Source organism: Spermophilus citellus, assembly GCF_964194105.1.
Source record: "Spermophilus citellus genome assembly, chromosome: 12".
Classification (NCBI taxonomy): Eukaryota; Metazoa; Chordata; class Mammalia; order Rodentia; family Sciuridae; genus Spermophilus; species Spermophilus citellus.
The window spans coordinates 64113538-64138220 of NC_138198.1; positions in this window are offsets into that span (position 1 = coordinate 64113538).

Genomic DNA, 24683 nt, shown 5'->3' on the forward strand with positions numbered 1-24683 from the left:
GCCATGGAAGGTGACTTCTGCTCTCTCAGGTCCTTCATAGCTGCCTACATCTTCTCCAGGGATCATTTCTGCATGGACCTTTGAGGTTCTCAGCAGGTGGAAGATCCCCCACATTCCTGTATTGTAAGACCCACTCTGTCCCTGCTCTTCTGTAAAGTTAGATTGAGGGAACAGTGTATGGTTAGGGTTAAGAACCTGTTTGATGTGGCTTAGGAATCACTCTGCTGGATGAAGAATGGTATTGGGAACCTGCGATATTTATAATAATATATAGGTGAAATATATGTATGAAAACAGAAATCCAAGTAAGATTTGAAGGCCAGAAGGGCATTGGGCCCTTGATTGGGATACTTAGCTTTGAATGACTTTCTGCACAGATGTCTCAGATAAATCGATATACAATGGCATAGGACCTTGTACCTTGGATGATTGAATGTAGAAGAGAACATCCAGTCAAAAAGGGATAGTAGGTAGGATTAGGAAGAAAGTTGGTAAGTTTTGGAAGAAGAGTGAGTATGCAATTTGGACCAAAAGTTCTTTAGCAATAGGGTGTCGGTTAGAGAGTGAATGTAAACGTCAGCACATGTGAAGAGTCAGTCACAATGATGAACTGGGGAACATATGTAGGAAAGCAGATATCAATAGAGACATTAGGAAATCAGGCAAAGTATAAAGTGAGTGAGTGGATTAGACATTTTCAACAGGGTTGAGGTTGAATATATCATCTTAGGAAGAAACAAATGTGTAGTCACCAATAGCATTGACATTTGAGAGCATTAGGCAACCTGGACAAGGATGTTTTTAGTAATCCATGCTCACTTTCCAATGAGGCTTTGGTGCAATCATAAGTGTGACCTTTGCATTTTGTGTCCAGAATATCACTGTGATAAAATGTATATGTAGATCAGGTGACATGAGTGTTTCTTCCACCATTTCTGGGAGTAATATGTTGAAGACATATAAATTAGCCTTTGGGGGTACAAATAGGTGTACCCTGGGTCTATGAATATAGAGATAATGCATGAATAGACCATACTGTGAATAAATAGTATAACAGGTTCCAATTTAAATAATGGATTGCATTGATATCTGAAAATATATAGGAAATCTAATATTGATACACAACCATTCATTCTAACCAGTTATACATCTAATGGTGATATTGGGGTTATGGTTTACCATGAAGGGGGTGTGAGTTTTGCTTCACAAGGGATTATGGAAATGGAAAAGAATGTGTTTGGAAAGAAGTCTCATGAAAAGACCAGTCAAGAAACGTGGAGGTATACATGTGTTCTGAAGCAGGAAGTGATTGAAAGGGAAATAAATGCCTAGAAATTTGTGAACTTGAGGATGAAATACATATCCTATGATGTGCATCAACTGAAGAAATAGTAATGTACCAGTGTTGAATAAAAATGAACGTCAAAATACACATCATGTCCCATAGGAATCTACTTGCATTCATGTTAAACTGGGTCAGTTACTGTAGAAATATTAGGATTTCAGCACTAGGAAACAAATATGTATTTCAGGTGGATGACTATTTCTGAGAATAATCTTGTGAAAAGTTGATTATAAATCCACCTATATGAACATGAATGAATTTAGGGAGTATATAATATGACACATACATTTCATATTTTGAAAAATCTGGAGAGTGTGTGTATGTGTGTGTGTGTGTGTATATATATATACACAAAAAAAACAACACACACACACAAACCCAGACATTAAAGAGTAGAAATATATATGCCAATCGAAATTCATCATGAAATATTTATCATCCACAGATCCAAAAATATTTATTTTACTGAACATGTATTTATGTATCATGTTGTTCAAGTGGGAAGCTCACCTGGAGGTTGAATTCTCAGTTCCAACAGCGTTTAGGAGGAGTGATCTCTTCTCACAACTTGTATCTGCCAAGTCAGCCACCTCACAAGAATGGACGTGGGATAGGAGGTAGGATTCTATATGTGCATGTAAAAATGCATGTTGCTGAATAGGCTACAGAGAAAGGGAGACAGGAATTCACATATTTGTTAACATTCAAAACACATGGAGAACTATTTCTATTAAATTGGACTAGATTTATAACACCTACCCTTTATAATGCCAAAGGCCAGTCCAACTATACACCAGGCCTCCTCTGAACTGCCTGTATTTCTATTCTGTTTGAGTTATTTTTCTCCATCATATTAGTATTCGTAGTCACAATCTAGTAGGGTATGGGTTAGTGTCAGGGATTCAGTATTTCGAACGGAAAATAGGAAAATGAATCCAATGTGTAGGCCAATATGTGCTACAAAAAAATCTTCCCACTCTCATCCAGAACATTGCCTTGACATTACCTTCGCAATAAGTAAGACACAATTTGAGGAGAAGAGTTAGAAATGCTGTGAATACATATGTGGAATGGAAAATGCTCAGGAGTTCACAACCTTGGAGGTGGTAGACTAGTTTCCATGAGTAAGGGACAGGGTAAACACTCCACAAACGTGGAGCTCTGCTGGCCTAAAGACTTCGTGAGAAACTGCTTCTGAGGTTGGGCACTTGAAATATATGTTGTTGTCAGGAGCTTTAGCTTCCTTTGTAGTGAGACCATCAAACCAGGTCTGCATCTATGTGACCTGGAGGACATGGTTTCTGATTTTCCAATGAACATGAGGCAGAAGTGCTGAATTCTCTCTTTGCAGGTAAACTGTGGCCACTGGGGTCTAAGTGTCTCCGTGTGTGGACTGTGAAGCCATTTGGTCATCCTCCACTTTTCGTGGTGTTTCTTGCTGCTGCACTGGGAGTTCGGAATTTGCTTCAGGAAATACAAGGAGTTCAACTGGGACACAGTGCTGGAGGGAGTTCTGTCACGTGTGGTGGGTCAAGGTCCTAGGAGAATGCACCAGCCAGGCTTCTATCCCACAGAGCTTGCCCCCTTGACCATAGCAACCTGATTCTGAACATTGCCCTGAAACCTCTCCATATAACAAGATGCCTTTACATAGAAGGGTCTGCTCACTGCACCATGTCAGTCACAAGCCATTTGGAAGCCAATGGCAGATCCACATGGCCCCACCACAGATGTTTTATCACACACCTGCACACCACTGCTCTAGGCCCACTACTCAGCGGGCCCCAACTTACTGGCATCTCTGTTTTACACCATTTTCATGAAACCCAGTCAATCAAGGCACTGTCTGGTACACTCATGATCAGCAACAGGACATCCAAAGGTTCTCCAGTGCCACCTGGTCATGGGAATTTCAAAAACGTCATGGTATTTATCTAGCTAGCCATTTTTAAAGGATGAAGTTGGAGGCACTGTGGGTTTCCATTCCTTCGGGAACCATCAAATGGTGAGGAAGCTCATTTCAACGAAAGCTCTGGGGAACTCTCACAAACAAGGCTTCCCAAAGAGTGGCCAAAAGGTCACAGGAAGCCAGGCCCATTGAGGTCTACAATGTGAGGTCTACGTGTGTTTGGACTCTCCACGATGGCTGCCAGGTCTTTAAGAATAAAATCATGTGATATCCGGGCTGAGATTCCCAGTGCTCTGTGGAAAGCCAGCCTGGGCCTAGATCTCAGTTTCCAAGGGCGACTCTCATGCGTGGCCTCCTAACATCCCGAAACTATTCACGGCAATACTTCTCTGAGGTCAGTTCCAGAACTCAGTCTCCAAGGGGAATCACACCAGAGTTCAAGCCCAGGTGGACCCAGTCATCTCTTCCCACTGCCACACCACAATTCAAACCAAAACACTGCCACATGGCCCTCATCTTCTTCCATATAGACACTCATCATAACCTCTGGCTGGAGGTTTCCATGAGGGGCACAGCCCAAGACAGTGTCCACAATAAGCTCCCTTGCCTCTCATTTGCCTAATGTAGGGTGGACTGGACACCCTTCCTGTGGACCTGGAGTGATCAAATAGGCCTGCCTTTAATACTGCTCTACTTCTCCAATTGGAGGCCTACTGACTGCCGGGTATAGATTCTTTGTGTGAACTGGAGTCATGAGAAAACCCAAGCACCTATGGGCTAGCCTCTGCATGGCTTCGAAGGACTCATTTGACACAAAGGATCCCTATTCTCACTTGATGGAGGTCAGGAACCTTACAGAGGAAGGCGAGAGACCTCATCCAGGATGACTGCTTTTGTGCCAATTTGGCTTTGGATGCACACATGGGATCTTTCTTTGGATCCACCAGGTGCTGACAATCTAAGCCACAGCCTCACACTGGGCCAAGAGGCTGATTCAGACACATCCCTTTGCAAAGCAATTAAGCAAAGAGCCACAGGTGATGCCCATTCATTTCCATTTGAAAACTGTTTTCTTCAGGCTTCACAAAGGGGTGCCCTGAGGCAAAGGCCTTCCTGACATTCAGGGCCACAGAAGGATAGGTAAGCCCAAGGCCCAAAGCAGGCTTTCTCCAGGGAGACTTTACTGGTCACACTGATATCTGAGTTTTCTGAGATGCTCACCATTCCTTTCAACTATCCAGTACATGGCCATGTCACCGAGCTTGGAGGTGGTACATATCTTGGACACAAAACCATGAGCCTATTCTGGAGAGTGGCCAGAATTCAGGAAGAAAACAGGAACTTAGGAAGATAGTAGGTGTTGCCCATCCATAAGGCAAGCCGCAGTCCATTCATAAATTGGGCAGGATGAATGCTGGGAAGCTTTCTACTAGACAGGACACATCCATTGATGCATTCTCTTTTCTAATGTCTACAACCAGGGACACAGTGGGATACACAAACATAGAAACACTCGCCTTGTCAAAAGCCTTACTAGAAACAGTCCACTCCAAACCAAACAAACCGCCTTTCCTACCTATTCTCAGAACATGAGACAAAACCACAAACTCACACCCACACCCACAAAGGCACCTCCTTCCAAGTTGGTCTGTGACTACCCGGAGTGTCGTCTGACTGGTGGGCCATACTATGTTCCCCCGAAAGGGCCTGTCCTGTCTCACATCTGGCCTCCTTGGCCAACTCTGTGAAGTTGTCAGGAGCCAGCGGTGAGCCTCTACCTGCTTTCTCAGGAAAGGCCCCTCTGCAGAGCTATCCTGGCATTTGGCAATCCTCACCTCAGTGGGTACCAAGAAAGACTGACTCTGTCCTTGGTAAATCCAAACAAGTGAGCCCACTGGGACTGGGACTGGGACTGGCTCTGGGTGCCTGGCTTCCTGGATCCCAAGTTCAGAGAGTTCCATCACCAAGGAAGTGAGGTGAGGTCACTTCCTTCAGGAACTGAATGAGGTCACTGCCTTGGCAACCACTGTGTCCTAACAGTTGCTTCCAAGGCTCCCATGAGATGGAGGCTGCCCCTCCTTCCTGTGACACTTTCACAAGTTAGAATGGAATATCAACCACAGGCACCAAGGAACAGCTCTCCACACAGGCCTGCTTTGGTCCATCTTGTCTACATTAAGAAGAGAGAGGCTCATTCAGACACATCCCTTCATCCCGACCAGGTGGTTTGCCATGGAAGATGACTTCTGCTCTCTCAGGTCCTTCATAGCTGCCTACATCTTCTCCAGGGATCATTTCTGCATGGACCTTTGAGGTTCTCAGCAGGTGGAAGATCCCCCACATTCCTGTATTGTAAGACCCACTCTGTCCCTGCTCTTCTGTAAAGTTAGATTGAGGGAACAGTGTATGGTTAGGGTTAAGAACCTGTTTGATGTGGCTTAGGAATCACTCTGCTGGATGAAGAATGGTATTGGGAACCTGCGATATTTATAATAATATATAGGTGAAATATATGTATGAAAACAGAAATCCAAGTAAGATTTGAAGGCCAGAAGGGCATTGGGCCCTTGATTGGGATACTTAGCTTTGAATGACTTTCTGCACAGATGTCTCAGATAAATCGATACACAATGGCATAGGACCTTGTACCTTGGATGATTGAATGTAGAAGAGAACATCCAGTCAAAAAGGGATAGTAGGTAGGATTAGGAAGATAGTTGGTAAGTTTTGGAAGAAGAGTGAGTATGCAATTTGGACCAAAAGTTCTTTAGCAATAGGGTGTCGGTTAGAGAGTGAATGTAAACGTCAGCACATGTGAAGAGTCAGTCACAATGATGAACTGGGGAACATATGTAGGAAAGCAGATATCAATAGAGACATTAGGAAATCAGGCAAAGTATAAAGTGAGTGAGTGGATTAGACATTTTCAACAGGGTTGAGGTTGAATATATCATCTTAGGAAGAAACAAATGTGTAGTCACCAATAGCATTGACATTTGAGAGCATTAGGCAACCTGGACAAGGATGTTTTTAGTAATCCATGCTCACTTTCCAATGAGGCTTTGGTGCAATCATAAGTGTGACCTTTGCATTTTGTGTCCAGAATATCACTGTGATAAAATGTATATGTAGATCAGGTGACATGAGTGTTTCTTCCACCATTTCTGGGAGTAATATGTTGAAGACATATAAATTAGCCTTTGGGGGTACAAATAGGTGTACCCTGGGTCTATGAATATAGAGATAATGCATGAATAGACCATACTGTGAATAAATAGTATAACAGGTTCCAATTTAAATAATGGATTGCATTGATATCTGAAAATATATAGGAAATCTAATATTGATACACAACCATTCATTCTAACCAGTTATACATCTAATGGTGATATTGGGGTTATGGTTTACCATGAAGGGGGTGTGAGTTTTGCTTCACAAGGGATTATGGAAATGGAAAAGAATGTGTTTGGAAAGAAGTCTCATGAAAAGACCAGTCAAGAAACGTGGAGGTATACATGTGTTCTGAAGCAGGAAGTGATTGAAAGGGAAATAAATGCCTAGAAATTTGTGAACTTGAGGATGAAATACATATCCTATGATGTGCATCAACTGAAGAAATAGTAATGTACCAGTGTTGAATAAAAATGAATGTCAAAATACACATCATGTCCCATAGGAATCTACTTGCATTCATGTTAAACTGGGTCAGTTACTGTAGAAATATTAGGATTTCAGCACTAGGAAACAAATATGTATTTCAGGTGGATGACTATTTCTGAGAATAATCTTGTGAAAAGTTGATTATAAATCCACCTATATGAACATGAATGAATTTAGGGAGTATATAATATGACACATACATTTCATATTTTGAAAAATCTGGAGAGTGTGTGTATGTGTGTGTGTGTGTGTATATATATATACACAAAAAAAACAACACACACACACAAACCCAGACATTAAAGAGTAGAAATATATATGCCAATCGAAATTCATCATGAAATATTTATCATCCACAGATCCAAAAATATTTATTTTACTGAACATGTATTTATGTATCATGTTGTTCAAGTGGGAAGCTCACCTGGAGGTTGAATTCTCAGTTCCAACAGCGTTTAGGAGGAGTGATCTCTTCTCACAACTTGTATCTGCCAAGTCAGCCACCTCACAAGAATGGACGTGGGATAGGAGGTAGGATTCTATATGTGCATGTAAAAATGCATGTTGCTGAATAGGCTACAGAGAAAGGGAGACAGGAATTCACATATTTGTTAACATTCAAAACACATGGAGAACTATTTCTATTAAATTGGACTAGATTTATAACACCTACCCTTTATAATGCCAAAGGCCAGTCCAACTATACACCAGGCCTCCTCTGAACTGCCTGTATTTCTATTCTGTTTGAGTTATTTTTCTCCATCATATTAGTATTCGTAGTCACAATCTAGTAGGGTATGGGTTAGTGTCAGGGATTCAGTATTTCGAACGGAAAATAGGAAAATGAATCCAATGTGTAGGCCAATATGTGCTACAAAAAAATCTTCCCACTCTCATCCAGAACATTGCCTTGACATTACCTTCGCAATAAGTAAGACACAATTTGAGGAGAAGAGTTAGAAATGCTGTGAATACATATGTGGAATGGAAAATGCTCAGGAGTTCACAACCTTGGAAGTGGTAGACTAGTTTCCATGAGTAAGGGACAGGGTAAACACTCCACAAATGTGGAGCTCTGCTGGCCTAAAGACTTCCTGAGAAACTGCCTCTGAGGTTGGGCACTTGAAATATATGTTGTTGTCAGGAGCTTTAGCTTCCTTTGTAGTGAGACCATCAAACCTGGTCTGCATCTATGTGACCTGGAGGACATGGTTTCTGATTTTCCAATGAACATGAGGCAGAAGTGCTGAATTCTCTCTTTGCAGGTAAACTGTGGCCACTGGGGTCTAAGTGTCTCCCTGTGTGGTCTGTGAAGCCATTTGGTCATCCTCCACTTTTCGTGGTGTTTCTTGCTGCTGCACTGGTAGTTTGGAATTTGCTTCAGGAAATACAAGGAGTTCAACTGGGACACAGTGCTGGAGGGAGTTCTGTCACGTGTGGTGGGTCAAGGTCCTAGGAGAATGCACCAGCCAGGCTTCTATCCCACAGAGCTTGCCCCCTTGACCATAGCAACCTGATTCTGAACATTGCCCTGAAACCTCTCCATATAACAAGATGCCTTTACATAGAAGGGTCTGCTCACTGCACCATGTCAGTCACAAGCCATTTGGAAGCCAATGGCAGATCCACATGGTGCCACCACAGATGTTTTATCACACACCTGCACACCACTGCTCTAGGCCCACTACTCAGCGGGCCCCAACTTACTGGCAACTCTGTTTTACACCATTTTCATGAAACCCAGTCAATCAAGGCACTGTCTGGTACACTCATGATCAGCAACAGGACATCCAAAGGTTCTCCAGTGACACCTGGTCATGGGAATTTCAAAAATGTCATGGTATTTATCTAGCTAGCCATTTTTAAAGGATGAAGTTGGAGGCACTGTGTGTTTCCATTCCTTCAGGAACCATTAAATGGTGAGGAAGCTCATTTCGACGAAAGCTCTGGAGAACCCTCACAAACAAGTCTTCCCAAAGAGTGGCCAAAAGGTCACAGGAAGCCAGGCCCATTGAGGTCTACAATGTGAGGTCCACGTGTGTTTGGACTCTCCACGATGGCTGCCAGGTCTTTAAGAATAAACTCATGTGATATCCGGGCTGAGATTCCCAGTGCTCTGTGGAAAGCCAGCCTGGGCCTAGATCTCAGTTTCCAAGGGCGACTCTCATGCGTGGCCTCCTAACATCCCGACACAATTCACGGCAATACTTCTCTGAGGTCAGTTCCAGAACTCAGTCTCCAAGGGGAATCACACCAGAGTTCAAGCCCAGGTGGACCCAGTCATCTCTTCCCACTGCCACACCACAATTCAAACCAAAACACTGCCACATGGCCCTCATCTTCTTCCATATAGACACTCATCATAACCTCTGGCTGGAGGTTTCCATGAGGGGCACAGCCCAAGACAGTGTCCACAATAAGCTCCCTTGCCTCTCATTTGCCTAATGTAGGGTGGACTGGACACCCTTCCTGTGGACCTGGAGTGATCAAATAGGCCTGCCTTTAATACTGCTCTACTTCTCCAATTGGAGGCCTACTGACTGCCGGGTATAGATTCTTTGTGTGAACTGGAGTCATGAGAAAACCCAAGCACCTATGGGCTAGCCTCTGCATGGCTTTGAAGGACTCATTTGACACAAAGGATCCCTATTCTCACTTGATGGAGGTCAGGAACCTTACAGAGGAAGGCGAGAGACCTCATCCAGGATGACTGCTTTTGTGCCAATTTGGCTTTGGATGCACACATGGGATCTTTCTTTGGATCCACCAGGTGCTGACAATCTAAGCCACAGCCTCACACAGGGCCAAGAGGCTGATTCAGACACATCCCTTTGCAAAGCAATTAAGCAAAGAGCCACAGGTGATGCCCATTCATTTCCATTTGAAAACTGTTTTCTTCAGGCTTCACAAAGGGGTGCCCTGAGGCAAAGGCCTTCCTGACATTCAGGGCCACAGAAGGATAGGTAAGCCCAAGGCCCAAAGCAGGCTTTCTCCAGGGAGACTTTACTGGTCACACTGATATCTGAGTTTTCTGAGATGCTCACCATTCCTTTCAACTATCCAGTACATGGCCATGTCACCGAGCTTGGAGGTGGTACATATCTTGGACACAAAACCATGAGCCTATTCTGGAGAGTGGCCAGAATTCAGGAAGAAAACAGGAACTTAGGAAGATAGTAGGTGTTGCCCATCCATAAGGCAAGCCGCAGTCCATTCATAAATTGGGCAGGATGAATGCTGGGAAGCTTTCTACTAGACAGGACACATCCATTGATGCATTCTCTTTTCTAATGTCTACAACCAGGGACACAGTGGGATACACAAACATAGAAACACTCGCCTTGTCAAAAGCCTTACTAGAAACAGTCCACTCCAAACCAAACAAACCGCCTTTCCTACCTATTCTCAGAACATGAGACAAAACCACAAACTCACACCCACACCCACAAAGGCACCTCCTTCCAAGTTGGTCTGTGACTACCCGGAGTGTCGTCTGACTGGTGGGCCATACTATGTTCCCCCGAAAGGGCCTGTCCTGTCTCACATCTGGCCTCCTTGGCCAACTTTGTGAAGTTGTCAGGAGCCAGCGGTGAGCCACTACCTGCTTTCTCAGGAAAGGCCCCTCTGCAGAGCTTTCCTGGCATTTGGCAATCCTCACCTCAGCGGGTACCAAGAAAGACTGACTCTGTCCTTGGTAAATCCAAACAAGTGAGCCCACTGGGACTGGGACTGGGACTGGCTCTGGGTGCCTGGCTTCCTGGATCCCAAGTTCAGAGAGTTCCATCACCAAGGAAGTGAGGTGAGGTCACTTCCTTCAGGAACTGAATGAGGTCACTGCCTTGGCAACCACTGTGTCCTAACAGTTGCTTCCAAGGCTCCCATGAGATGGAGGCTGCCCCTCCTTCCTGTGACACTTTCACAAGTTAGAATGGAATATCAACCACAGGCACCAAGGAACAGCTCTCCACACAGGCCTGCTTTGGTCCATCTTGTCTACATTAAGAAGAGAGAGGCTCATTCAGACACATCCCTTCATCCCGACCAGGTGGTTTGCCATGGAAGATGACTTCTGCTCTCTCAGGTCCTTCATAGCTGCCTACATCTTCTCCAGGGATCATTTCTGCATGGACCTTTGAGGTTCTCAGCAGGTGGAAGATCCCCCACATTCCTGTATTGTAAGACCCACTCTGTCCCTGCTCTTCTGTAAAGTTAGATTGAGGGAACAGTGTATGCTTAGGGTTAAGAACCTGTTTGATGTGGCTTAGGAATCACTCTGCTGGATGAAGAATGGTATTGGGAACCTGCGATATTTATAATAATATATAGGTGAAATATATGTATGAAAACAGAAATCCAAGTAAGATTTGAAGGCCAGAAGGGCATTGGGCCCTTGATTGGGATACTTAGCTTTGAATGACTTTCTGCACAGATGTCTCAGATAAATCGATACACAATGGCATAGGACCTTGTACCTTGGATGATTGAATGTAGAAGAGAACATCCAGTCAAAAAGGGATAGTAGGTAGGATTAGGAAGAAAGTTGGTAAGTTTTGGAAGAAGAGTGAGTATGCAATTTGGACCAAAAGTTCTTTAGCAATAGGGTGTCGGTTAGAGAGTGAATGTAAACGTCAGCACATGTGAAGAGTCAGTCACAATGATGAACTGGGGAACATATGTAGGAAAGCAGATATCAATAGAGACATTAGGAAATCAGGCAAAGTATAAAGTGAGTGAGTGGATTAGACATTTTCAACAGGGTTGAGGTTGAATATATCATCTTAGGAAGAAACAAATGTGTAGTCACCAATAGCATTGACATTTGAGAGCATTAGGCAACCTGGACAAGGATGTTTTTAGTAATCCATGCTCACTTTCCAATGAGGCTTTGGTGCAATCATAAGTGTGACCTTTGCATTTTGTGTCCAGAATATCACTGTGATAAAATGTATATGTAGATCAGGTGACATGAGTGTTTCTTCCACCATTTCTGGGAGTAATATGTTGAAGACATATAAATTAGCCTTTGGGGGTACAAATAGGTGTACCCTGGGTCTATGAATATAGAGATAATGTATGAATAGACCATACTGTGAATAAATAGTATAACAGGTTCCAATTTAAATAATGGATTGCATTGATATCTGAAAATATATAGGAAATCTAATATTGATACACAACCATTCATTCTAACCAGTTATACATCTAATGGTGATATTGGGGTTATGGTTTACCATGAAGGGGGTGTGAGTTTTGCTTCACAAGGGATTATGGAAATGGAAAAGAATGTGTTTGGAAAGAAGTCTCATGAAAAGACCAGTCAAGAAACGTGGAGGTATACATGTGTTCTGAAGCAGGAAGTGATTGAAAGGGAAATAAATGCCTAGAAATTTGTGAACTTGAGGATGAAATACATATCCTATGATGTGCATCAACTGAAGAAATAGTAATGTACCAGTGTTGAATAAAAATGAACGTCAAAATACACATCATGTCCCATAGGAATCTACTTGCATTCATGTTAAACTGGGTCAGTTACTGTAGAAATATTAGGATTTCAGCACTAGGAAACAAATATGTATTTCAGGTGGATGACTATTTCTGAGAATAATCTTGTGAAAAGTTGATTATAAATCCACATATATGAACATGAATGAATTTAGGGAGTATATAATATGACACATACATTTCATATTTTGAAAAATCTGGAGAGTGTGTGTATGTGTGTGTGTATATATATATATATATATATATATATATATATATATATATATATACACAAAAGAAAAACACACACACAAACACAGACTTTAAAGAGTAGAAATATATATGCCAATCGAAATTCATCATGAAATATTTATCATCCACACATCCAAAAATATTTATTTTACTGAACATGTATTTATGTATCATGTTGTTCAAGTGGGAAGCTCACCTGGAGGTTGAATTCTCAGTTCCAACAGCGTTTAGGAGGAGTGATCTCTTCTCACAGTTTGTATCTGCCAAGTCAGCCACCTCACAAGAATGGACGTGGGATAGGAGGTAGGATTCTATATGTGCATGTAAAAATGCATGTTGCTGAATAGGCTACAGAGAAAGGGAGACAGGAATTCACATATTTGTTAACATTCAAAACACATGGAGAACTATTTCTATTAAATTGGACTAGATTTATAACACCTACACTTTATAATGCCAAAGGCCAGTCCAACTATACACCAGGCCTGCTCTGAACTGCCTGTATTTCTATTCTGTTTGAGTTATTTTTCTCCATCACATTAGTATTCGTAGTCACTATCTAGTAGGGTATGGGTTAGTGTCAGGGATTCAGTATTTCGAACGGAAAATAGGAAAATGAATCCAATGTGTAGGCCAATATGTGCTACAAAAAAATCTTCCCACTCTCATCCAGAACATTGCCTTGACATTACCTTCACAATAAGTAAGACACAATTTGAGGAGAAGAGTGAGAAATGCTGTGAATACATATGTGGAATGGAAAATGCTCAGGAGTTCACAACCTTGGAGGTGGTAGACTAGTTTCCATGAGTAAGGGACAGGGTAAACACTCCACAAACGTGGAGCTCTGCTGGCCTAAAGACTTTGTGAGAAACTGCTTCTGAGGTTGGGCACTTGAAATATATGTTGTTGTCAGGAGCTTTAGCTTCCTTTGTAGTGAGACCATCAAACCTGGTCTGCATCTATGTGACCTGGAGGACATGGTTTCTGATTTTCCAATGAACATGAGGCAGAAGTGCTGAATTCTCTCTTTGCAGGTAAACTGTGGCCACTGGGGTCTAAGTGTCTCCCTGTGTGGTCTGTGAAGCCATTTGGTCATCCTCCACTTTTCGTGGTGTTTCTTGCTGCTGCACTGGGAGTTTGGAATTTGCTTCAGGAAATACAAGGAGTTCAACTGGGACACAGTGCTGGAGGGAGTTCTGTCACGTGTGGTGGGTCAAGGTCCTAGGAGAATGCACCAGCCAGGCTTCTATCCCACAGAGCTTGCCCCCTTGACCATAGCAACCTGATTCTGAACATTGCCCTGAAACCTCTCCATATAACAAGATGCCTTTACATAGAAGGGTCTGCTCACTGCACCATGTCAGTCACAAGCCATTTGGAAGCCAATGGCAGATCCACATGGCCCCACCACAGATGTTTTATCACACACCTGCACACCACTGCTCTAGGCCCACTACTCAGCGGGCCCCAACTTACTGGCATCTCTGTTTTACACCATTTTCATGAAACCCAGTCAATCAAGGCACTGTCTGGTACACTCATGATCAGCAACAGGACATCCAAAGGTTCTCCAGTGCCACCTGGTCATGGGAATTTCAAAAATGTCATGGTATTTATCTAGCTAGCCATTTTTAAAGGATGAAGTTGGAGGCACTGTGGGTTTCCATTCCTTCAGGAACCATTAAATGGTGAGGAAGCTCATTTCAACGAAAGCTCTGGGGAACTCTCACAAACAAGGCTTCCCAAAGAGTGGCCAAAAGGTCACAGGAAGCCAGGCCCATTGAGGTCTACAATGTGAGGTCCACGTGTGTTTGGACTCTCCACGATGGCTGCCAGGTCTTTTAGAATAAAATCATGTGATATCCGGGCTGAGATTCCCAGTGCTCTGTGGAAAGCCAGCCTGGGCCTAGATCTCAGTTTCCAAGGACGACTCTCATGCGTGGCCTCCTAACATCCCGAAACTATTCACGGCAATACTTCTCTGAGGTCAGTTCTAGAACTCAGTCTCCAAGGGGAATCACACCAGAGTTCAAGCCCAGGTGGACCCAGTCATCTCTTCCCACTGCCACACCACAATTCAAACCAAAACACTGCCACATGGCCCTCATCTTCTTCCATATAGACACTCATCATAACCTCTGGCTGGAGGTTTCCATGAGGGGCACAGCCCAAGACAGTGTCCACAATAAGCTCCCTTGCCTCTCATTTGCCTAATGTAGGGTGGACTGGACACCCTTCCTGTGGACCTGGAGTGATCAAATAGGCCTGCCTTTAATACTGCTCTACTTCTCCAATTGGAGGCCTACTGACTGCCGGGTATAGATTCTTTGTGTGAACTGGAGTCATGAGAAAACCCAAGCACCTATGGGCTAGCCTCTGCATGGCTTTGAAGGACTCATTTGACACAAAGGATCCCTATTCTCACTTGATGGAGGTCAGGAACCTTACAGAGGAAGGCGAGAGACCTCATCCAGGATGACTGCTTTTGTGCCAATTTGGCTTTGGATGCACACATGGGATCTTTCTTTGGATCCACCAGGTGCTGACAATCTAAGCCACAGCCTCACACAGGGCCAAGAGGCTGATTCAGACACATCCCTTTGCAAAGCAATTAAGCAAAGAGCCACAGGTGATGCCCATTCATTTCCATTTGAAAACTGTTTTCTTCAGGCTTCACAAAGGGGTGCCCTGAGGCAAAGGCCTTCCTGACATTCAGGGCCACAGAAGGATAGGTAAGCCCAAGGCCCAAAGCAGGCTTTCTCCAGGGAGACTTTACTGGTCACACTGATATCTGAGTTTTCTGAGATGCTCACCATTCCTTTCAACTATCCAGTACATGGCCATGTCACCGAGCTTGGAGGTGGTACATATCTTGGACACAAAACCATGAGCCTATTCTGGAGAGTGGCCAGAATTCAGGAAGAAAACAGGAACTTACGAAGATAGTAGGTGTTGCCCATCCATAAGGCAAGCCGCAGTCCATTCATAAATTGGGCAGGATGAATGCTGGGAAGCTTTCTACTAGACAGGACACATCCATTGATGCATTCTCTTTTCTAATGTCTACAACCAGGGACACAGTGGGATACACAAACATAGAAACACTCGCCTTGTCAAAAGCCTTACTAGAAACAGTCCACTCCAAACCAAACAAACCGCCTTTCCTACCTATTCTCAGAACATGAGACAAAACCACAAACTCACACCCACACCCACAAAGGCACCTCCTTCCAAGTTGGTCTGTGACTACCCGGAGTGTCGTCTGACTGGTGGGCCATACTATGTTCCCCCGAAAGGGCCTGTCCTGTCTCACATCTGGCCTCCTTGGCCAACTCTGTGAAGTTGTCAGGAGCCAGCGGTGAGCCACTACCTGCTTTCTCAGGAAAGGCCCCTCTGCAGAGCTTTCCTGGCATTTGGCAATCCTCACCTCAGTGGGTACCAAGAAAGACTGACTCTGTCCTTGGTAAATCCAAACAAGTGAGCCCACTGGGACTGGGACTGGGACTGGCTCTGGGTGCCTGGCTTCCTGGATCCCAAGTTCAGAGAGTTCCATCACCAAGGAAGTGAGGTGAGGTCACTTCCTTCAGGAACTGAATGAGGTCACTGCCTTGGCAACCACTGTGTCCTAACAGTTGCTTCCAAGGCTCCCATGAGATGGAGGCTTCCCCTCCTTCCTGTGACATTTTCACAAGTTAGAATGGAATATCAACCACAGGCACCAAGGAACAGCTCTCCACACAGGCCTGCTTTGGTCCATCTTGTCTACATTAAGAAGAGAGAGGCTCATTCAGACACAACCCTTCATCCTGACCAGGTTGTTTGCCATGGAAGGTGACTTCTGCTCTCTCAGGTCCTTCATAGCTGCCTACATCTTCTCCAGGGATCATTTCTGCATGGACCTTTGAGGTTCTCAGCAGGTGGAAGATCCCCCACATTCCTGTATTGTAAGACCCACTCTGTCCCTGCTCTTCTGTAAAGTTAGATTGAGGGAACAGTGTATGCTTAGGGTTAAGAACCTGTTTGATGTGGCTTAGGAATCACTCTGCTGGATGAAGAATGGTATTGGGAACCTGCGATATTTATAATAATATATAGGTGAAATATATGTATGAAAACAGAAATCCAAGTAAGATTTGAAGGCCAGAAGGGCATTGGGCCCTTGATTGGGATACTTAGCTTTGAATGACTTTCTGCACAGATGTCTCAGATAAATCGATATACAATGGCATAGGACCTTGTACCTTGGATGATTGAATGTAGAAGAGAACATCCAGTCAAAAAGGGATAGTAGGTAGGATTAGGAAGAAAGTTGGTAAGTTTTGGAAGAAGAGTGAGTATGCAATTTGGACCAAAAGTTCTTTAGCAATAGGGTGTCGGTTAGAGAGTGAATGTAAACGTCAGCACATGTGAAGAGTCAGTCACAATGATGAACTGGGGAACATATGTAGGAAAGCAGATATCAATAGAGACATTAGGAAATCAGGCAAAGTATAAAGTGAGTGAGTGGATTAGACATTTTCAACAGGGTTGAGGTTGAATATATCATCTTAGGAAGAAACAAATGTGTAGTCACCAATAGCATTGACATTTGAGAGCATTAGGCAACCTGGACAAGGATGTTTTTAGTAATCCATGCTCACTTTCCAATGAGGCTTTGGTGCAATCATAAGTGTGACCTTTGCATTTTGTGTCCAGAATATCACTGTGATAAAATGTATATGTAGATCAGGTGACATGAGTGTTTCTTCCACCATTTCTGGGAGTAATATGTTGAAGACATATAAATTAGCCTTTGGGGGTACAAATAGGTGTACCCTGGGTCTATGAATATAGAGATAATGTATGAATAGACCATACTGTGAATAAATAGTATAACAGGTTCCAATTTAAATAATGGATTGCATTGATATCTGAAAATATATAGGAAATCTAATATTGATACACAACCATTCATTCTAACCAGTTATACATCTAATGGTGATATTGGGGTTATGGTTTACCATGAAGGGGGTGTGAGTTTTGCTTCACAAGGGATTATGGAAATGGAAAAGAATGTGTTTGGAAAGAAGTCTCATGAAAAGACCAGTCAAGAAACGTGGAGGTATACATGTGTTCTGAAGCAGGAAGTGATTGAAAGGGAAATAAATGCCTAGAAATTTGTGAACTTGAGGATGAAATACATATCCTATGATGTGCATCAACTGAAGAAATAGTAATGTACCAGTGTTGAATAAAAATGAACGTCAAAATACACATCATGTCCCATAGGAATCTACTTGCATTCATGTTAAACTGGGTCAGTTACTGTAGAAATATTAGGATTTCAGCACTAGGAAACAAATATGTATTTCAGGTGGATGACTATTTCTGAGAATAATCTTGTGAAAAGTTGATTATAAATCCACATATATGAACATGAATGAATTTAGGGAGTATATAATATGACACATACATTTCATATTTTGAAAAATCTGGAGAGTGTGTGTATGTGTGTGTGTGTGTGTATATATATATACACAAAAAAAACAACACACACACACAAACCCAGACATTAAAGAGTAGAAATATATATGCCAATCGAAATTCATCATGAAATATTTATCATCCACAGATCCAAAAATATTTATTTTACTGAACATGTATTTATGTATCATGTTGTTCAAGTGGGAAGCTCACCTGGAGGTTGAATTCTCAGTTCCAACAGCGTTTAGGAGGAGTGATCTCTTCTCACAACTTGTATCTGCCAAGTCAGCCACCTCACAAGAATGGACGTGGGATAGGAGGTAGGATTCTATATGTGCATGTAAAAATGCATGTTGCTGAATAGGCTACAGAGAAAGGGAGACAGGAATTCACATATTTGTTAACATTCAAAACACATGGAGAACTATTTCTATTAAATTGGACTAGATTTATAACACCTACCCTTTATAATGCCAAAGGCCAGTCCAACTATACACCAGGCCTCCTCTGAACTGCCTGTATTTCTATTCTGTTTGAGTTATTTTTCTCCATCATATTAGTATTCGTAGTCACAATCTAGTAGGGTATGGGTTAGTGTCAGGGATTCAGTATTTCGAACGGAAAATAGGAAAATGAATCCAATGTGTAGGCCAATATGTGCTACAAAAAAATCTTCCCACTCTCATCCAGAACATTGCCTTGACATTACCTTCGCAATAAGTAAGACACAATTTGAGGAGAAGAGTTAGAAATGCTGTGAATACATATGTGGAATGGAAAATGCTCAGGAGTTCACAACCTTGGAGGTGGTAGACTAGTTTCCATGAGTAAGGGACAGGGTAAACACTCCACAAACGTGGAGCTCTGCTGGCCTAAAGACTTCGTGAGAAACTGCTTCTGAGGTTGGGCACTTGAAATATATGTTGTTGTCAGGAGCTTTAGCTTCCTTTGTAGTGAGACCATCAAACCAGGTCTGCATCTATGTGACCTGGAGGACATGGTTTCTGATTTTCCAATGAACATGAGGCAGAAGTGCTGAATTCTCTCTTTGCAGGTAAACTGTGGCCACTGGGGTCTAAGTGTCTCCGTGTGTGGACTGTGAAGCCATTTGGTCATCCTCCACTTTTCGTGGTGTTTCTTGCTGCTGCACTGGGAGTTCGGAATTTGCTTCAGGAAATACAAGGAGTTCAACTGGGACACAGTGCTGGAGGGAGTTCTGTCACGTGTGGTGGGTCAAGGTCCTAGGAGAATGCACCAGCCAGGCTTCTATCCCACAGAGCTTGCCCCCTTGACCATAGCAACCTGATTCTGAACATTGCCCTGAAACCTCTCCATATAACAAGATGCCTTTACATAGAAGGGTCTGCTCACTGCACCATGTCAGTCACAAGCCATTTGGAAGCCAATGGCAGATCCACATGGCCCCACCACAGATGTTTTATCACACACCTGCACACCACTGCTCTAGGCCCACTACTCAGCGGGCCCCAACTTACTGGCATCTCTGTTTTACACCATTTTCATGAAACCCAGTCAATCAAGGCACTGTCTGGTACACTCATGATCAGCAACAGGACATCCAAAGGTTCTCCAGTGCCACCTGGTCATGGGAATTTCAAAAACGTCATGGTATTTATCTAGCTAGCCATTTTTAAAGGATGAAGTTGGAGGCACTGTGGGTTTCCATTCCTTCGGGAACCATCAAATGGTGAGGAAGCTCATTTCAACGAAAGCTCTGGGGAACTCTCACAAACAAGGCTTCCCAAAGAGTGGCCAAAAGGTCACAGGAAGCCAGGCCCATTGAGGTCTACAATGTGAGGTCTACATGTGTTTGGACTCTCCACGATGGCTGCCAGGTCTTTAAGAATAAAATCATGTGATATCCGGGCTGAGATTCCCAGTGCTCTGTGGAAAGCCAGCCTGGGCCTAGATCTCAGTTTCCAAGGGCGACTCTCATGCGTGGCCTCCTAACATCCCGAAACTATTCACGGCAATACTTCTCTGAGGTCAGTTCCAGAACTCAGTCTCCAAGGGGAATCACACCAGAGTTCAAGCCCAGGTGGACCCAGTCATCTCTTCCCACTGCCACACCACAATTCAAACCAAAACACTGCCACATGGCCCTCATCTTCTTCCATATAGACACTCATCATAACCTCTGGCTGGAGGTTTCCATGAGGGGCACAGCCCAAGACAGTGTCCACAATAAGCTCCCTTGCCTCTCATTTGCCTAATGTAGGGTGGACTGGACACCCTTCCTGTGGACCTGGAGTGATCAAATAGGCCTGCCTTTAATACTGCTCTACTTCTCCAATTGGAGGCCTACTGACTGCCGGGTATAGATTCTTTGTGTGAACTGGAGTCATGAGAAAACCCAAGCACCTATGGGCTAGCCTCTGCATGGCTTCGAAGGACTCATTTGACACAAAGGATCCCTATTCTCACTTGATGGAGGTCAGGAACCTTACAGAGGAAGGCGAGAGACCTCATCCAGGATGACTGCTTTTGTGCCAATTTGGCTTTGGATGCACACATGGGATCTTTCTTTGGATCCACCAGGTGCTGACAATCTAAGCCACAGCCTCACACTGGGCCAAGAGGCTGATTCAGACACATCCCTTTGCAAAGCAATTAAGCAAAGAGCCACAGGTGATGCCCATTCATTTCCATTTGAAAACTGTTTTCTTCAGGCTTCACAAAGGGGTGCCCTGAGGCAAAGGCCTTCCTGACATTCAGGGCCACAGAAGGATAGGTAAGCCCAAGGCCCAAAGCAGGCTTTCTCCAGGGAGACTTTACTGGTCACACTGATATCTGAGTTTTCTGAGATGCTCACCATTCCTTTCAACTATCCAGTACATGGCCATGTCACTGAGCTTGGAGGTGGTACATATCTTGGACACAAAACCATGAGCCTATTCTGGAGAGTGGCCAGAATTCAGGAAGAAAACAGGAACTTAGGAAGATAGTAGGTGTTGCCCATCCATAAGGCAAGCCGCAGTCCATTCATAAATTGGGCAGGATGAATGCTGGGAAGCTTTCTACTAGACAGGACACATCCATTGATGCATTCTCTTTTCTAATGTCTACAACCAGGGACACAGTGGGATACACAAACATAGAAACACTCGCCTTGTCAAAAGCCTTACTAGAAACAGTCCACTCCAAACCAAACAAACCGCCTTTCCTACCTATTCTCAGAACATGAGACAAAACCACAAACTCACACCCACACCCACAAAGGCACCTCCTTCCAAGTTGGTCTGTGACTACCCGGAGTGTCGTCTGACTGGTGGGCCATACTATGTTCCCCCGAAAGGGCCTGTCCTGTCTCACATCTGGCCTCCTTGGCCAACTCTGTGAAGTTGTCAGGAGCCAGCGGTGAGCCACTACCTGCTTTCTCAGGAAAGGCCCCTCTGCAGAGCTATCCTGGCATTTGGCAATCCTCACCTCAGTGGGTACCAAGAAAGACTGACTCTGTCCTTGGTAAATCCAAACAAGTGAGCCCACTGGGACTGGGACTGGGACTGGCTCTGGGTGCCTGGCTTCCTGGATCCCAAGTTCAGAGAGTTCCATCACCAAGGAAGTGAGGTGAGGTCACTTCCTTCAGGAACTGAATGAGGTCACTGCCTTGGCAACCACTGTGTCCTAACAGTTGCTTCCAAGGCTCCCATGAGATGGAGGCTTCCCCTTTTTCCTGTGACACTTTCACAAGTTAGAATGGAATATCAACCATAGGCACCAAGGAACAGCTCTCCACACAGGCCTGCTTTGGTCCATCTTGTCTACATTAAGAAGAGAGAGGCTCATTCAGACACATCCCTTCATCCCGACCAGGTGGTTTGCCATGGAAGATGACTTCTGCTCTCTCAGGTCCTTCATAGCTGCCTACATCTTCTCCAGGGATCATTTCTGCATGGACCTTTGAGGTTCTCAGCAGGTGGAAGATCCCCCACATTCCTGTATTGTAAGACCCACTCTGTCCCTGCTCTTCTGTAAAGTTAGATTGAGGGAACAGTGTATGGTTAGGGTTAAGAACCTGTTTGATGTGGCTTAGGAATCACTCTGCTGGATGAAGAATGGTATTGGGAACCTGCGATATTTATAATAATATATAGGTGAAATATATGTATGAAAACAGAAATCCAAGTAAGATTTGAAGGCCAGAAGGGCATTGGGCCCTTGATTGGGATACTTAGCTTTGAATGACTTTCTGCACAGATGTCTCAGATAAATCGATACACAATGGCATAGGACCTTGTACCTTGGATGATTGAATGTAGAAGAGAACATCCAGTCAAAAAGGGATAGTAGGTAGGATTAGGAAGATAGTTGGTAAGTTTTGGAAGAAGAGTGAGTATGCAATTTGGACCAAAAGTTCTTTAGCAATAGGGTGTCGGTTAGAGAGTGAATGTAAACGTCAGCACATGTGAAGAGTCAGTCACAATGATGAACTGGGGAACATATGTAGGAAAGCAGATATCAATAGAGACATTAGGAAATCAGGCAAAGTATAAAGTGAGTGAGTGGATTAGACATTTTCAACAGGGTTGAGGTTGAATATATCATCTTAGGAAGAAACAAATGTGTAGTCACCAATAGCATTGACATTTGAGAGCATTAGGCAACCTGGACAAGGATGTTTTTAGTAATCCATGCTCACTTTCCAATGAGGCTTTGGTGCAATCATAAGTGTGACCTTTGCATTTTGTGTCCAGAATATCACTGTGATAAAATGTATATGTAGATCAGGTGACATGAGTGTTTCTTCCACCATTTCTGGGAGTAATATGTTGAAGACATATAAATTAGCCTTTGGGGGTACAAATAGGTGTACCCTGGGTCTATGAATATAGAGATAATGTATGAATAGACCATACTGTGAATAAATAGTATAACAGGTTCCAATTTAAATAATGGATTGCATTGATATCTGAAAATATATAGGAAATCTAATATTGATACACAACCATTCATTCTAACCAGTTATACATCTAATGGTGATATTGGGGTTATGGTTTACCATGAAGGGGGTGTGAGTTTTGCTTCACAAGGGATTATGGAAATGGAAAAGAATGTGTTTGGAAAGAAGTCTCATGAAAAGACCAGTCAAGAAACGTGGAGGTATACATGTGTTCTGAAGCAGGAAGTGATTGAAAGGGAAATAAATGCCTAGAAATTTGTGAACTTGAGGATGAAATACATATCCTATGATGTGCATCAACTGAAGAAATAGTAATGTACCAGTGTTGAATAAAAATGAACGTCAAAATACACATCATGTCCCATAGGAATCTACTTGCATTCATGTTAAACTGGGTCAGTTACTGTAGAAATATTAGGATTTCAGCACTAGGAAACAAATATGTATTTCAGGTGGATGACTATTTCTGAGAATAATCTTGTGAAAAGTTGATTATAAATCCACCTATATGAACATGAATGAATTTAGGGAGTATATAATATGACACATACATTTCATATTTTGAAAAATCTGGAGAGTGTGTGTATGTGTGTGTGTGTGTGTATATATATATACACAAAAAAAACAACACACACACACAAACCCAGACATTAAAGAGTAGAAATATATATGCCAATCGAAATTCATCATGAAATATTTATCATCCACAGATCCAAAAATATTTATTTTACTGAACATGTATTTATGTATCATGTTGTTCAAGTGGGAAGCTCACCTGGAGGTTGAATTCTCAGTTCCAACAGCGTTTAGGAGGAGTGATCTCTTCTCACAACTTGTATCTGCCAAGTCAGCCACCTCACAAGAATGGACGTGGGATAGGAGGTAGGATTCTATATGTGCATGTAAAAATGCATGTTGCTGAATAGGCTACAGAGAAAGGGAGACAGGAATTCACATATTTGTTAACATTCAAAACACATGGAGAACTATTTCTATTAAATTGGACTAGATTTATAACACCTACCCTTTATAATGCCAAAGGCCAGTCCAACTATACACCAGGCCTCCTCTGAACTGCCTGTATTTCTATTCTGTTTGAGTTATTTTTCTCCATCATATTAGTATTCGTAGTCACAATCTAGTAGGGTATGGGTTAGTGTCAGGGATTCAGTATTTCGAACGGAAAATAGGAAAATGAATCCAATGTGTAGGCCAATATGTGCTACAAAAAAATCTTCCCACTCTCATCCAGAACATTGCCTTGACATTACCTTCGCAATAAGTAAGACACAATTTGAGGAGAAGAGTTAGAAATGCTGTGAATACATATGTGGAATGGAAAATGCTCAGGAGTTCACAACCTTGGAGGTGGTAGACTAGTTTCCATGAGTAAGGGACAGGGTAAACACTCCACAAACGTGGAGCTCTGCTGGCCTAAAGACTTCGTGAGAAACTGCTTCTGAGGTTGGGCACTTGAAATATATGTTGTTGTCAGGAGCTTTAGCTTCCTTTGTAGTGAGACCATCAAACCAGGTCTGCATCTATGTGACCTGGAGGACATGGTTTCTGATTTTCCAATGAACATGAGGCAGAAGTGCTGAATTCTCTCTTTGCAGGTAAACTGTGGCCACTGGGGTCTAAGTGTC